This window comes from Macrotis lagotis, chromosome 2 (assembly GCF_037893015.1).
Source record: "Macrotis lagotis isolate mMagLag1 chromosome 2, bilby.v1.9.chrom.fasta, whole genome shotgun sequence".
Classification (NCBI taxonomy): Eukaryota; Metazoa; Chordata; class Mammalia; order Peramelemorphia; family Peramelidae; genus Macrotis; species Macrotis lagotis.
Window position 1 is genome coordinate 306,505,627 of NC_133659.1, and position 12,835 is coordinate 306,518,461.

Below are 12,835 nucleotides of genomic sequence, written 5' to 3' on the forward strand. Positions count from 1 at the left end.
TTTGCTCTCCTCAATCTCTCTCTCTCTCTCTCTCTCTCTCTCTCTCTCTCTCTACGTGTGTGTGTGTGAGTTTGTCTGTCTCTCTCACACACACACAGAAACACACACATTTTCTCTGCTTCCTAACACTCCTCCACCATAATATGGGATCAGAGAATCTCAAAATCATCTACTCTACCCTAGCCCATCATGAAAATCATCTACAGTATTCTTGACAAATGGACAGTCTGATCGTTGAACTAAGTACAAAATCCCCCTAAGCTTAAAGTTGCTATGAAGAGGTCCTCCAAAAATAAGGAGGGAGTCCTTACTGAGTTACCGTATTCATTTGAATTAATAATTAGATTAAGAACATGTTAACCCTCAGAGTTTTCCCTAATAAGGGTCAAACATTAATTTCTAGAATTTGGCCTTAAGAGAAAACAAAACATGGGGCAACTAGGTAGTGCAGTGGATAGAGCACTAGCCCTGGAGTCAGGAGGACCTGAGTTTAAATTCAGCCTCAGACAGTTAATAATTGCCTAGCTGTGTGGCCTTGGGCAAGCCAGAGAGAGAGAGAGAGAGAATGAATTATTTTTTGAAAAGAACAAAACAGAATTAGATTAACAAACAGTAATATTTCTCTAAATTCAGAAATTATGCAGGTGTGTGTGGAGCCTGATTAGAGTGCCAAATCACCAAAAGGAAACCTTAAACTGGCAATTTTTATATCTATGACCAATAGAAGACTGGATCTGAAACATCAACTCTGACTTGTTCAATCAAAGAAAGGCACAGCCTCCTCCAAACTAGGATGAGATTGGGACAACTCAGGATGGGGTTAAGAACTCAGTACATCAGATATTCCGTTAAAAAAAAGTATCGGTTATTATCCTCCCTCTCCAAGCCAAAGGAGTTATCTTGATGAGATTCTGAAGGCAAGCTTTGTTTCTTAAACTTACATTTTTACATTCAAATTTGTATCTGTTCTTAAAGACAATTTCACCTTTACAATTGCTAATATAATCTGCTTAAAAGGAAGCTTCCTTGGTATTCATGTGAAAGGTAACTGCACCAATTTTTTTTCTTAAAGGCACTAAAAAAATAATTATCTACCTATGTATGTAGATAGATAATAGATAGATATTTAAAGTGGAAAAAATAACAAACCTGAACTGCTATTGAGTTCAGTAGAAGCTGGGTAGCAAAAATAACGAGCATGTGGTCATTAACCTTAGGAAGAGAAGGGAAAGTGGAGGTGAAGCTAAGGACAAGATGATTCTAGTAGATCTGTGATCTGTGATCCTAAAACAAAATCAGCAGAGATTTATAATCAATAAGCCAGTTTATGGTATATTTTGTAGCTGTATTTTCATTTCCCATGATCCCTCAAGGAGAGAACAAGAAATATCAGGTTTGAGATTAGGATAGTATTAACCCTAAAAATAAAAATAAATAAATAAAATTAAAAAAAAATAAAAGGGTATTTGCCCTGTAGAGGACATCAAATGATTGAAGACGGAAGAATGCACTATAGGGAGGGGGAAAAGGGGAGGGGACTTAGATCAATGTGGTTAGTTTTGGGTGAAGAAATCACCAGACTCTCTAACTTAGAAGGGTAAGAAAAGGCATAGATTTTAATTCACAGGTTGCACAGGTTACTACAAAACGTTCACAGATTACTGTAAAAGGTTCACAGGTTACTACAAAAAGTTCTTTAGGGAAGCAGAAGATGAGTTTCAGTAGAGAACCAGTCATCAATGAGAATGGAAAAGATAGCTAAGAAAGGGAAAAAGGGAAAGAAAAAGGAAACAGCCCTGAGCCATTGCCTAGGGTTGATCAATATGAATTCAGTCAAATGGAGAAGAGACTGGAAGAGTCTGGAGATGAAGGAGATGAAGGCCCCCCAGAGAGAGCAGCCCTCCAAAGGAAGAGGAGACATCAGGGTATAAAGCAGTAAGGAAAGGTAATAGGAGTGGGAGAGTCTGCTGTGATTAGCAAAAACTAAGGGAAAGAAAGACTAAAGTGAAGGCAGGAAACCATTGATCCCTAAGCAGAGAAGGATGCTAAAGGAAAGGAAAGCTTACATCTAAAATGTCATGAGAGGTTAAAGCAGTAAGGAAAGGTATAGGAGAGTAGGAATTATACTACCTAAGATAGTGTTCCTTCAAAGGATGAAAGCCAGGAGGGGATAAGCAGTAACTAAGGCCTTAGGGGTGATGGATCATGCTCCCCCAGAGGGGGTTAGCTTCACAGAAGGTAAAGCACCTCAACTGAGGAGTGAATGAATTTTTAAGGGCAGCTAGGTGGCACAGTGGATAGAGTACTGACCTTGAATTCAAGAGAACGGGAGTTCAAATCTGGCCTGAGACGTTTGCCACTTACTAGCCAGGAAGCTAGTGTCACCTTGCACAAAGTAGAATGATAGGAGCAAAGCTAAACAAAGCCCTCTTAGAAGAGCCGTGCAGGAAGAGAATTCTCTCATCTGGTTAGATAATAATAATAAAAACTATTATTTCCATAGCATTTTATGTTTTTAATACATTTTATAAATATTATTTCATTTAACCCTTGGGAAAGTCACTTCACTCAAAGTGCCTAGCATCCAGGGCCATCTCAAGTCAACTTAATTTATATCTGACCACTGGACCCCAGATGACTCTGGAGGAGAAAGTGAGGCTGTTGACTTAGCAGAGTATTCCCTTCACTCAGATCCAATTCATGAGCTTGTTATAACATCACTTCCCTGATGTCATAGTCTTTTTCAAAAATGAAGGATAAAGGGGTGGCTAGGTGGCACAGTGGATAGAGCACCAGCCCTGGAGTCAGGAAGACCTGAGTTCAAATCCGTTCTCAGACACTTAATAATGACCTAGCTGTGTGACCTTGGGCAAGTCACTTAACCCCACTGCCTTGTTAAAAAAAAAAAAACTAAGATCATACAGCAAGTAAATATCAAGTGTCTGAGGTAGAATTTGAACTCAGTCCTACTGACTCCAGAGCCAATAATTTATCCAATGTATCATCTAGCTTCCCCCTCATATATGCATTTAAACTTTACATGTAAGTAAATACATATATATATTTACATTCATTAAATATAATTTCATTAAAATTCATGTAAAATTATTTTCATTAAAATAATTAATATTTAATTTAATAACAATTGATATATAAAGTATATATATATATAAATGTAAGTAAGCAATGACTATTTTTACATACAAAATCTAGACATCCTTCTTATAATATGTATTATTCCTAAGGATATAAACTGGAAAACAAAATGTCAGGTCTAGTGCCAATAAGACAATAATATTTTATTAAACACTTCTTATGTACTAGGAGCTGTGCTAAGTACTGGGAATGCCCAAGAAGGGCAAAAAAGACAGTCCCTGCCCTCAAGGAGCTTACAATCTAATGGAAGAGACAATAAGATAACAATTATTTATAAACCATCAAATTGCAGGATGGATAATTCAGAGAGGGAAGTCATTTGAATTATGATGGGTTAGGCAAAGCATCTTGTAGAAGGTGGGAATTTAGGTGAAACTAGAAAGAAGCCAGGGAAGTCATCAGATGGAAAATATTGCCTGGGAAATAGAGAAAATGCTCAGAGTCAGGAGATGGATTGTTTTGTTCATGGAAAACCCAGGAAGCTAGTGTCACCTTGCACAAAGTAGAATGATAGGAGCAAAGCTAAACAAAGCCCTCTTAGAAGAGCCATGCAGGAAGAGAATTCTCTCATCTGGTTAGATAATAATAATAAAAATTATTATTTCCATAGAATTTTATGTTTTTAATACACTTTATAAATATTATTTCATTTAACCCTTACTACAACCTTGTGGGTTGAAACTATTATTGGAACTATTTTATTATTTTTATTATTTTATTTATTATTAAGAAACTGAGCCTGAGAGAGTTTGCGACTTCACTGGTAGATAAAGTAAAGTCTGAAAAAATATCCGAACTTAGTATTTCCTGGTTCTAGGTCTAAAACTCAGTCTACCACAACATCTAGATGTCTCAGTGGATAGAGAGTTAGCCTGGAGTCAGAAAGAATTGAATTGAAATCCAGTATCGGATGTTTATACTGTGTGACCTCAGTTTATTCATCTATAAAATAAGGAAAATAATTACTCCCAACCTTCCAGGATTGTTGTGAGGATAAAATGAGATATATTTTTTAAAGATTTTGCAAACTTCAACTCATAATTAAAATGCAATTATTATATTAAATTATCATGATTATCACAATTATTGTTGTTGTTGTTGTGATATCAACCAGCTTTATCATTTTTCTGTACTTAAGGATTTGTATCCCACTGGATAACCTGGAATTATCTTTCCTTCATTCATCTGTTAGAACAAATGCCATTTAATGAAAATGAAATAAATGAAAATGTATTAAAATGTATATTATCTCTTTGGGATAGATGCACTCTTAAGTTTCTCTTCATGGAATATTCAGTCTCAATAATAACTCTTGTTTTACTGGTCTCTGTGCACTGTAACTGTAATAAAAATTGTGAGATTATCTAGTAAAATTCGGTCAATTCTATAAGAGATAATCTTCTGTAAGGTCTGGAAAATGGTGTGACATCACAGGATCTCAAAGTTGGGAGGATCTCAGAAGCCACCCAGGACAACTCTACCAGACTAGAAATCTTTGCTGCAATTTCCCCAACAAGGGTCTCACACTCCACTCTGCTGGAAGACTTCAAGGAGGCATCTCTTTTCACCTATGAATGGAGAACTCCACTTGTCAGAGCATGTTTTCCTTGAGCTAAAATTGACTTCTCTGTTGCTTCCACCCATGGCAACTGGGTGGAGCCATAGTGGATAAAGTGTTGGACCTGGATTCATGAAGACTCATCATCTTGAGTTCAAAACCAGTCTCAGACATTTACTGACTATATGTCCCTGGACCAGTCACTTCACCCTGTTTGCCTCTGTTTCCTCAGCTATAAAATGAACTGGAGTAGGAAATGGCAAACCACTCTGGTATCTTTGCCAAGAAAACCCCAAATGGAGTCATGAAAAGTCAGACAGGACCGAACAGCAATAAGCTTCCACCCCTGGCACTTAGTATTGATCTCTAAGGCCAAAACTATAGGCAGCTTGGTACATTTGAATTCATTTGACCTGGGTTCAACTGCTTCCTCAGATGCCTTCTATTTGTGTGACTTTGGATTAGGAATTTAACAGCTCTAGACCTCAGTTCCTTAACTATAAAACGACCAAGTTGGAATAGAAACTCTCTTTTGGTTCAAGAGTTAAAATCTTAGGGGTAACCTTAGGAAAGTCATTTATCCACACAAGCTTCAATTTTACCATATGTAAAATGGGATATATATATATATATATATATATATATATACACATACACACACACACACATACATATATGGAGAAGTTGATGATTGAAAAAGTATTAAAATGTATATTAGCTCTTTGAGATAGATGCCCTCTCAAGATCCTCTTCATGGAATATTCAGTCTCAACAATAGTTCTTGTTTTACTGGTCTCTCTGCATTGTAAGAATTATAAGATTATCCCCGTAAAATCTGGCCAATTCTGTAAGGTCTGGAAAAATGGTGTGACTTATCACAGGATCTCAAAGTTAGGAGGGATCTCAGAAGCCATTGAAGACAACTCTACATGAATAGAAATCTGAATGGCTTCCAAAGTCCTTTCCAACACTAGATATGGTATCCTTTTCCATGTGTTATATATCAAATGCATGAAAACAGCTAGCATGCCTCTCCCACCCCACAAGTTGCTATTTTTTCCTTCTCCAGGGCAAACATCCCCAATTTGTGTTACCTCCCATCTCCTCTATATCTTCCTTGTGCCTCTTCCCATTAGCATGTAAGCCCTTCAAGGACAGGGTCTGCTTTTGACCTTTGAATCCCCAGTGCTTAACACAGAGTCTGGTACATAAGATGCTCTTTAGAAATGTATATTGATTCATTGATAGGAGTTAGGAAATCAGGATTCTAGTCCTGACTCAATCATTATTTCATTCTGTGGCCATGAGCAATTATTCCCAACCTCAGATTTCACATCTGCAAAATAAGGAGGGGGAGGAAGCTTATGAAAACAAACAAACTCAAAGCTCCTTTGCAGATCTAACATTCTATTACTTTAAAACACTAGTTCTTATAACTGGCATGCCCAGGCAAGAAGCCCACCCACAAAAGGTTTACCATCTGGAAGAGCTAAATACCAAAGATTAGCATGAGGCCAGGGCACTGGCTTTTCAAGTAATAAAGAACACAAAAGAAACTCAATGGGAGCCTCTCTCTGAGTCTAGACCTGCCTTCAAGCTCAGTTCTGCCTTTCACCAATGATGAGCAAGCCATGAGAAGTGATTGGAGATCCCATGCAGACCATCCGATGAGTCATATTAGAAAAAAGGTAAGGACACAGATTTGGAGGTCCCAGCCAGTAACAGAATAATGAGGGAGGAAAAGCAATGGGGAGGTTTCCCAAGTCCTGAGACCCCTGATAAGCTTGATCTTTATCCACCAAGGAGTTTAATCATAAGCAGAATAACCTTTGGATATATTTATTAGCTCTGGTTGGATTTATTGGTTAATTATAAGATTCACTGAGGGCAGGGTCTAAGCACCAGAACCATTTTTGTTGAACTTCTAGATTTGGAGGTATCCCTATAGACTTGTTTGAAGCTATGCAACCTTATGGGGGAAAAAAAAAACATGAACGTCTAGCCATTGTTGTGGGCTATATACTGATTCCCCTTTCTATGGTTATGGGGAAAGTAACCAATAGGTCTGTGACTGATTTCATTATGCTATATTTTATATGCGACCAAAGCTCAGGACAGAAGGAAAGAGAGCTATATCTTCCAAGGGAATGAGGGCATAAGAGCCATAAGTAAAAATCTACACATACTTCACCCCTAGAATAGCAATTGAACAAAAAAGGTAGAGCCAGGTGACTGATTTAACAAGATGCCTAAGAGCTGTAGAGAAAGTGATCTCTTGTATAGGGTGGAATGCAAGAAAGCAAAATCACTGACGTGAGTATAGGACTGTCACTGCTGATCCTCATCACAAACTAGGGTCAGACACATTCCTGGTGCTAGAAAACTTTTAAGTATCATAGCTTAAGGGCAGCTAGGTGACACAGTGGATGTGACCCTGGAGTGAGGAGGCTCTGAGTTCAAGTCCACTTAATAATCACCTATCTCTGTGATCTTGGGCAAGTCACTTAACCACATTGCCTTGCAAAAACAAATGAGATAGATAGAGATAGAGATGACAGAGATTAGAGGTAGAGGTAGAGGTAGAGGTAGAGATTTAGAACTAGGAAGGACTTTAGAGGTCATTTTATCCAATCTCTTTCTTTTACAGGTGAGGCAACTGAGGCTTAGCATGGACAGGAGGCTTTCCCAAGGTCGAGTTTCAAAGTGTAAAAGGCAAGCATCAATCTGAAGTATTCCTCATTCTAAGCCAGTCTTCTTCTACCTATTAAGCTATCCTGACTCTCTCCTTACTCTAGTACAGTTAAGTCTGATGTTGATGCTGATGTCATAATTGTGATACTTTTGCTGTTACTATATATATTTTTCTGTTACTTCCAAATGAAGACTTACTTAGTCTCTATTTCTACTAAGAGCTTGGTGCAGTCTTAGACCTCTTCCATTATGTTACTTCCATCTTTTTGCACTCAAAAGAATTTGGCTTTCCCTAAAGGATACCACTTCATTTGTCCACATTCTCTATTAATGGTTATTACTTTTCTCATTTCACACACACACACACACACACACAAATCTGAAGAAGTTTATCCCTTCCTTCCCACTGCTGCTTCTAGACCCTCCTTTCTAATCGTTATCCAGGCATCTCTTCTCTCTTAAGGATCATTCCATCTTTCTCTATTATACTTTTGAGATACTTGTTGCTCTTATCTACTTACCTGTGGATCATCACTCTGTCTCCTTTATCAATCATTCAGTACCTGACTCACAGACTAGCTCTCTAACCCAATCCCTGTCTTCCTGAGAGATTTCAATGTGTGCATTTATCTTTGGAGACTTCAATATGTATGTATATTTATGTCCCTCAAAACATCTGGCTTCCCAGTTCAACACCCTCCTTGATTTCCATTCTCTACATCCCCATTCCATCTGAAGCATTTCCTGGGGTTGTCATATCCTACATCTGATCATCATCCAAAACTACTTCACCTATATTATACCTAACTTTGCAATTCTACCCTGATGATATTATCTCTTTCCATTTCCCTCTCTGCTTCATTTCTCCAAAATCCATTTTCATCCTCACTATGAGCCTCTGGTTACTCTAGCCCTTCCTGTTCTCCTAGATGTGCCTTCAGTTTCTTCCTTTTTCAGGCTTGTCTTTGTTCTTACGTTTCTTGCCATCACCATTCACAAGTCTTCAGCCCTGGATTGATCCCCCACTCTCTGCCTCAGCCTCTCCCTTCTCAGCTTGATGAACTCTTCCAGGAACCTGTTCTTGAGATCTCACTGCCGCATCAAGGTTCTTTTATTCTCCTCTTATTCATTTTTTGACTCTTGTAATGATAGTTCCAAACAGTGGTATACTGGTAAATATTTAATAGCTAGATTTCAGGGGGAAAAATCTAATAGCTAGTATTTTTATATGACTTCAATACACTTTATGAATACTGTCTCAATTTTACTCTTTCAATTCATTTGATGCCATGGTCTTCTTTGATTATGAAAGACAGTGACACACACCCTTACAACAGCCCTTGGAATTGTTATCCCCATTTTACAGATGAAGAAATTGAGAAATTTAGAGATTAAGTGATTGGTCAAGGACCACAAGGCTAGTCAGTGTATGAGGCTGCAATTGAACTCTAGTCTTCCTCACTCCAGACTCAGTGCTCTAGGGACTGTATCACACAGCTACCTTAAGAGCATGCTTTTAAGTTCAATCTCAATTATTTCCATTTCCTCTCATCACTTTGTTAAGTCTAGGTAATAAATAATAGAACAAATCAAGACCCGATCTAAAGCAATTAGCTGATTTCTGATGTATAAGTGGTCACATTGGGAATTTTACAGCCAACTTCAAGATGGTAATAGAACAGCCCTGATTCCAAATTTTGTTCACTTTCCTCCATCCTCCAGTGACACTCCTATTCCTGACTCTCAGATTTCCTACTCCATGCCTACAAAATACTTTGATATCATCATCATCCTTTCCCCTAGTCTTTTAAGAAAAGGGGACCCTTCTCTTTCAAAAGGTTGACTTCTCTACTTCTTCCCATGATTCTCCAGGAAATTTAGGCAGAGAGTTCAATTAAATGGTCATTAGAAGAGTCCAGGCAAGAGGAGCTAAATCTTTTTTTTTGTATTTTATTTATTTAAGTCAATGGGGTTAAGTGCCCAAGATCATACAGCTAGGCAATTATTAAGCATCTGAGACTGGATTGGAACTCTGGTCCTTCTGAATCCAGGGTCAGTGCTCTATCCACTGTATCACCTAGCTGCCTGGAGAGAAGTCTTGAATGAGAGTCATGTGAATGAAAAATAGAAAATAGAAAGTGTGTGTGTGTGTGTGTGTGTGTGTGTGTGTGTGTGTGTGTGTAAGAGAGAGAGAGAAAGATACTATGAAGGTAAATATGGCAAGATTCAACAAATAGTTGAATAAAATAAATGCAAGTTAATAGTCAAGGATGTCACAGTTACAGATGTAGGTTTCTAAAGAAGATGCCAGTACCATCATTAATAATAAGGAGTTAAGAAGAAGGGAAGTTTGGGGTAAGAATATAATGAATTCTCTTTTTGACTTATTCAATTTGAGAGGCTTAAAGGACATTTCAAGATGTTCAAAAGATAGTCAATGATGTGGGGTTGAATCTCAGGAAAGAGGCTGGATATAATAGATCTGGAAATCATCTGCATAGGGATGATACATGAGCTTATGGGAACTGATGAAATTACCCAGAGATATAATATAGAACCAAGAGATGACAATCCAGGAGAGAGCCTTGAAGGATACTCATAATCAATAAGAGCAACTTGGATGAAAATTCAACAAAAGGTCTGAGAAGAAGTGACCAGACAGGAAAGAGGAGAACCAGGAGAGAGCAAAGTTATAAAACCTTGAGAGGAAAGTAGAACCCAGAGAAAAGGGTGTTTGACAGTGTCAAAGACTGCAGAGAAGTCAAGAAGGATGTAAATGAGAAAAGATCACTGAATTTAACAATTGAGATCATTTAGTAACGTTGAAGAGAAGACTTTCAGTTGAATGATGAAGTCAAAAGCCAAAAGGGGAAGAAGAGATAGAAATAGCTAACAAGGACAGTTGGATTAAGTGAAGACTTCATCTTGACAAGCAGCAAGGAAAGAGTCAGTGTATAGAGGGAGACTAAATATTATAGAGAGGGGAATCAATAAAGGTAATCTTCTGGAAAAGATGGGAAGGGATGGATTTGATAGTATACAATGAGTCACTAAACAATGAGAGTCAGAAAAAAATGGGGGTAGAACACCAGTCGAAGGGAATATCTGATCAACAGGAGAATGAAGGAGCCATTAATACCCATTTTGTAAATGAAGGACCTGAACCTGATAAATCTATCAATGGATGAGCTTAAGTGATTTACCCAGGATTACACCACAAGCAAGCATATGTCAAGATTCAAACTCATGTTCATAACTTTCTCTAAGGAGAACACACACACACACACACACACACACACACACACACACACAAACAAATGATACTCATCTGGAATTCTAAGTTCAGATTGACCTCTGAATTTGGTCACTTAGATTTATTCTTCCAAATCAAGTGACCTTCACTGAAAAGAACAAATAATTAACTAAAGTCAGGTTTCTCGAGATGCCTTGTTCTTTTATAAATGTTAAGGAGCATTAGCATCCTTTTGGCATTTTTAGCTGCTTCTTGGGAACTTACAAAACTCATTTCTAACCCCATTTTTAATCTGTTGACTAGGAGCATTGTAACCTTTAGGAAAAGTCTTATTAAATGAGGAAAGATTCTTTACCTGATAGCATGACAAAATATGCAGCAATGTGAGTGGAGTAAATAAAATTAAGTAAAGAATGGGAAGACAATGTAATAAAGGGAGAACAAGAGCTAAGGGAAGCTAGAAAATAGAAAGAAAAAATGAAAACTTAAAGAATTCAAAGATGGTTTTCAAGTATTTGAAGGAAACAACAACTGGGGGGGCGGGGTATGATTTGACACTGGGTTTCATGGACTCATAAAATGCTTAAACTGGGAGAGTTCCTTAAGAATAAAGATAATAGGGGGCGGCTAAGGTGTCATAGTGGATAAAGCACCAGCCTTGGAGTCAGGAGTACCTGGGTTCAAATCCAGTCTCAGACACTTAATAATTACCTAGCTGTGTGGCCTTGGGCAAAGCCACTTAACCCCATTTTCCTTGCAAAACCCTAAAAAAAGTACAAAGATATATTGGGATTCAGGGTAAAATCACAGGTAGTTAATGAGCATTTATTAATGTAAGCATTGGGGAGAACAGAAAGAAACAGAAGTCCTGCACTCAAAGGTTTTATATACAAAGATGAATAAAAAGGAGCTGAGGTGTGGTGGGGAGAGGTACCAATGGAAGTGCATAATGGCAAAGTATGGAGTGTAAGAAGTTCACTCAGGTAGGGAATGAAGGATGGTTGATCTGGGTCCTTCCAAAAAATGAAGGCTCCAGGAACTCAGTACTGGGAGATAGGGATTGGCATGTAGAGACAGATTCCAAAGGGAGAAGACTCAGGTTTTGAGGGAAGATAGGGGAGAGAGTCCAAAAACTTGACTTCAGATCTCAATTTTATTCATTCCTGTGTGACCTTGAGCAACTCATTTAATTTCCAAGGTCCTCATTTTTGTCATCTATAAAACGAGGTTTTATTAGATAATCTTGAAATTCCCTTCTGGTTCTAAAGGCATGACCCTAGATCACCTAGCTGAGGGAAGTGAGGACCAAGTTAAAGGACTCACCCAAGGTCACACAATTAATTTGTGACAGATCCAGGACTAGGATTCAGGTCTCCAAATGACTGAGTGAGTCATTCCCTTCATTCACATATTGAAGAGCTGCTCAGGAGTAAATGTAATCAATGCTAAAATATAAATTTTCATTTATTGATAATCCATGTGTCTCTATTCATTTATTTTTAATTACTATGATTTTATTTGTACTTATTACTTTTCAATACTCTCCTACATCTCTACTTTTCCCTCTGGTCATCATCTTTCCATCACTCTGACTGCCATTGTACCCCTCTGACCTTACCATCCTGACTTCAGTAGCACTCTCTGGACTAGAGATCATGCTCTAGGAACCTCAACTCTCTCAGTTTTGGGCACACTGTTCTGCATTAGTGAAAGTATTACGGAGGTGGAGCCAAGATGGCGACAAGAAGGGATCGAGTCTTAGGAGCTCTCTGATAAAATTCATCAGCTAAGGACTCTAACTAAACTTTGGAGAGACAGAACCCACAAAGGGACCCAGTGGGGCAGTTCTCCTACTCAAGGTAACCTGGAAAAGAGCAGAAAGGCTCTGCTCCCCGGGATCAGAGAGGCAGCCCGCCAGAGGGGTGGCCCACCAGAGCCAAAGAACTTCAGCCTCCCGGAGGCAGCCCCAGGGCACTGGGGGTCTCAGCTCACAGCAGTGGGGGAGTCTCCTGAGCTGCACCCTGAGGAGCACTGGGCACAAAGTGGGGGAACAGCAGGGGACCTCTGCCAGAGTGAGCACATGGAGCCCAGCCCTCAGGGCACACAGCCAGCAGCATGGCCACAGCAGCCCAGATCCAGAACCAGAAGCAGGCGGAGCTGGTAAGCAGGAGCCCCCA